Source organism: Rhagoletis zephyria, unplaced genomic scaffold (assembly GCF_001687245.7).
Source record: "Rhagoletis zephyria isolate East Lansing unplaced genomic scaffold, Rhagoletis_zephyria_1.1 Rzeph_scaffold_00036, whole genome shotgun sequence".
NCBI lineage: Eukaryota > Metazoa > Arthropoda > Insecta > Diptera > Tephritidae > Rhagoletis > Rhagoletis zephyria.
The window spans coordinates 13,304-18,056 of record NW_016157120.1 but is presented as its reverse complement, the minus strand read 5'-3'; the positions used below and the strand labels follow the sequence as shown (position 1 = coordinate 18,056).

The window sequence follows — 4,753 nt, the reverse complement described above, 5'->3', positions numbered from 1 at the left end:
GTATTTTGTGAGAATGACAACCACCAGAGGCAGGCCTCAGGGAGTGTCCTATCGCTTCTCCTCTGACTCTTGGTTATAAACGAAATTCTGGGGATATTTAAAGCGACAATTTGATAATACTCATCAAACTACTTCGAATCCCTTCTCCCAGGCTAAATACCTGCTAAGGAGATGGCAAAGAGTGGTCTAGCAGATTACTACGAGTGCAAGTGTAAACGGACTTTTGGAAAGCAATTTGGACTGTCACCTTGCATGACCTATAGTATGTTCACCACAGTCATAAAACCATATGCAACCCGTGAGGCTTTAGTTTGGGGAAAAGCTCTTGACAAGAGGAATAATAGGAAAGTAATTCTGAAAAGGCAAAGACTCGCGTGCCTCATCATAGCAGGAGTGGTGCGTAGCGCAACTCAGGAGGGACTTAGCATGATATTTAACTGCTACCGCTGCATATTTTTGTCCATGGTACGGTCGCAAAGAGCACACTCTGACTCAGGGAACTCAATAACAGAGGAACACAACGGGAACCAAACAATTTCGAGCATGCAGCTATTTATATGCCACATGAACTAAAAAGGGGCCGGTTTTTATGGAAGCAAAGCTGACATAAAATTGAGCACTGACTACATTGGTTGGTTCAATACCAGGACTCTAATCGTAATAGTCGTAAATGGGAAACTCGTCACGTAAAAATGCATATTTCGGATTATAATAGACGTGAGCGTACTGCTCGCCTCGTATACCGAATTAGGAGACAAGCAGTAAGTTCACGACTGTAAGTTTCACGTGACGGAATAATTGTTCACTCTCTTCGTTGATTCTGATGCCTTTTTTATCTCTTAATCCATGGACGCTAGGGATAGAATCAGATTTTTACGTTAATGTAAGTATAGCCCTCTATATCAAAGCGCTAGACATAAGACGTCAGTTTATTTTCATTAAATGATTTCTAATTAATTTAGTAAAAATACTCAATTTACACACTGCTCTACAAAAACAATGGACTCACTTGTTAAGTTTCGTGAACTTTTCTGCTAAAATACAACACCCATAGAACAGCCGCGCTGATTTTAAATTTAGTCGTTAACTATTCGTTTAACTGTGCTAATGTGTTAGCGCGTTCAAATAAGAGAAGATCGGATATGAATCGGTTCCACTTACACTTCATAAAAATTCTAACCTTCTCACTTGCTTTACACTATCGATACTCCGCCGCTGTAATCACCTATCCGCAATGCGATCAGTTGCAAGTGGAGACGAATTGTAGCTGCAAACGTGATATCTACGTCGACATGGAAATTGTCTGTCCGCTAAACGTGCGTGCAAGCAACAACAGCGATGGCATAGTAACAATCGCCATTTACAGAAGCGCGCAGGTGCAAGTGACCTGCCAAGGCAAGGCTCAAGAGGCTGATGGTGAAGCGCTCGCTACCGCGTTGCCCTCACTGCCTGTCGGACCTGATTTAATGCTGCTGGCGACACGCGGTTGCACCAATGGCTTCGACACAATTTTGCGTCGCTTAAGCATACGCAAAGCCAGGTTGCTTGAGCTGAGCGCTGGCGCGACGGCAACAAACACAAATCTAACACGACAACAGCTACCCACTGTGCTGCCGGTGGACAACTTGAAGCTTACTGCTTACACGCGCTTAGCAGCTGATCTTTTTGCGGACTATGCGCGTTTGAAATTCCTCGAAATCGAAGCTTCCTACTTGCACTTACCGCCTGCGGTTTTCCAGTCGCTACCCAGTTTAGTAGGTCTTACGCTAAAGGCGCACATTTCACGGCTGCCGCTTGAAACATTTCGCGCACAGCATCGACTCTTAAATGTTGTTTTCAGCGATGGTGCGCTGCAGAGTCTGCTGACTGCTGATTTCCAGCACTTGCCAAAGCTACAGTCGCTTCACTTGCCACGCAATCAGCTGGATCAAGTACCAGCGCGCACGTTCGCGCCACTTAACGAACTATTGCGCATTAATTTGAGTGAAAATCGCTTGCGTGCGCTGCCCGCCAATATGCTCGAGCATCAATCGAAGCTCGTTTACATCGATTTGAGTGAAAACCAGCTGCAAACGCTATCGCCGGAATTATTTACGCATACACAGCGCCTGCGGGAGCTCCGCTTGTCGCACAATCAATTGCAAAGCATACCCAGCGAATTGCTTGCGCCACTCAACTTTCTCAAGCTATTGCATCTGAACAACAATGCGCTGCGCGATTTGCATCCGCACACCTTCGCCAACAATACCGAGCTTCAGTACCTGCATTTGCAGCACAATCGCATCGAGTTATCAGCAGCGGACATGTGTGCTACGCTCGTCTCCTTCACAGAACTAAGCGAACTGCTGCTGCACAACAACTCGTTGACGCATTTGTGCGCACTGCTGCCGCCAAGGAGAATGGGGCGCATTGATTTGTCACACAATCGCATCGGAACGCTACGAGCGCCTGAGCTAGTTGCGCTCGCATGCAGTTGGGCGCGCGTAGATCTATCGCATAATGCGCTCCAAAGTATTATACTGCCATCGAAGTTGAACATCAGCTTGGAAGACATGCCAGCGCTCAAATGCCAGAGTAACATAGCGCTTAACGAGAATGCGCTGCACTGCGATTGCCAGCTATTGGACTTTGTGCTGCAGGGTCATCGGCGCTTTCTCAGCGCGCAGACGCAACTGAACACGACCAATCTGAGCTGCGCGTCACCAGCTACGCTACGAGGCCGCCTTGTTGATACTCTGCAGCCCAGCGAGCTTTTGTGTCCTGTTGTCGCGGCCTTTTGTCCCGAGCGCTGTCGCTGCTGGGCGCGGCCTCACGATGCTACGCTAATTGTAAACTGCACGCAAACGCAGCTGAAAAGTGTCCCTGCGCTGCCATCGCTCTCCAAGACAACGCTTGCGGCAATCGAGTTGCATGTTACACACAACGAAATCCGCGCGCTTCCGCTGAACTCAACCGCCGGTTATGTGAAAGTGACGCGCATATACGCGGCCTACAACCAGCTCAGCAGCATTGAAGCGGCACAGCTGCCTGCGCAGCTCACACACCTTGACGTGCGCGCTAACCGCTTGGCGCGTCTCAACAACAGTTTCTACATACTACTCAATCGCACACAAACGCTGGCTACGCTGTATTTGTCACAAAATCCATGGGCGTGCGACTGTGACACCGAACAGCTGTTGATCGCCGCCAAGGTGCATCACAACCGTATACGCGATCTGGATGCGCTCAGCTGCGCCGATCCGCAGTATCCAAAAATACTTGAGCTAGCGTTCAACGATATTTGTCCTACAGATATGACAGCACTTTTCGCCAGCATAAGCCTGCTGGCCACAGGTTTGCTGCTAGCCATCACCAGCGCGTTCTACTTCAAATATCAGCTGGAAATAAATGTATGGCTATACGCGCATAACGCCTGCCTTTGGTGTGTCACCGAGCACGAGTTGGACAAGGACAAAGTCTTCGATGCGTTCATCTCATATTCGCACAAAGATGAGCGTTTCGTCAAACAAGAGCTGTTGCCGGGTCTGGAACAGGGCGACATACCATTTCGCGTGTGTACGCATGAACGCAATTGGCTTGCGGGCGCTTATATACCTGAACAAATCGTCGAATCTGTGGAACAATCGCGCCGCACAATAATTGTGCTCTCGCAGCATTTTATCGAATCGCCGTGGGCGCGCATGGAATTCCGCACTGCACATCAGAGCGCCTTGGATGAGCGACGCGCGCGCATCATTATTATTATGTATAGTGAAGTGGTGAATATGGATGCGCTCGATACAGAGCTGCGCGCCTACTTGAAGATGAATACCTACTTGCAGTGGGACGATCCTTGGTTCTGGAGCAAATTACGTTATGCCATGCCACATAAGCGTCGACATGTGCGGGAAGATGCGAATGCGCCGCGGTATGTCTACAGCCGCTCTGAGTTAATAGAGCTGGGTAGACGTGCGCGCGGAGCGAGGCATTGAGACTATCAATTGAGTGTCAATTTATTTTTGTAATTTATTATTAAAAAAATGTAAAATACAATATGTATAGAAAAAATATATACCCGGTATGCAACGAGAGGGCAGTTGTCTTACAGTCTTACAGTAAATACAATTTTGCTGAGAGTGCAGAATATCGACTCCCTCTCTTAATGGTGCTATACCTCGTTATAATTTTTGACAGAAAGTTGGACTAGAATCGGAAGCTTACGGAGCGATCCACGAAAGCCATAACCGCCCTTTAAGCAAGCTTGCACAAAGTTAACAAATATTTATCAAACTTCAAAAAGTTTTGTTCAAAATTTCAAACTTTTTATTCAGAATGCCTTTTCCTAAGTATTAGCACCTTTATGAGTGCTAATCGTCCTTAAAACAATGGGTACTCTGTTTATTAATAATTTTCCAATAAAACTTGAACGCTTTCAAACGCTGCTTAGCCCTGCAATACAGACATGTGCTTATCATCATAAAACAAAGTGCAAAGTAATTCACACCAACTACATTGTATGTAAATAGTGCTAGACACGGTCTTTGCCTACAACAAAGTCCATTGACGTGGATGTAAACAATTAAATATTTTTGAAACAAAACCATTTCTTTGTTTTCTTGTAAGAAATTTACTATGCACACATGGGCGTACGCATACTTAATTAAAAATGCAAGTATTTTATTGATTGCTTAGTGTGAAAAACGGATGAATGACCGAATTTGCTGATTTTCAAAAAACAAGTGAAGAATTTTAAATCCACAGATGAAGTACATTC

The 4,753-nt window shown here is 46.1% G+C and overlaps 1 pseudogene; it reads left to right on the top strand.

Moving 5' to 3' along the window:
• The first annotated feature begins 1,142 nt into the window (after positions 1-1,142).
• Positions 1,143-3,762, top strand: LOC108365189 (protein toll-like; annotated as a pseudogene).
• The last annotated feature ends 991 nt before the right edge of the window (positions 3,763-4,753 follow it).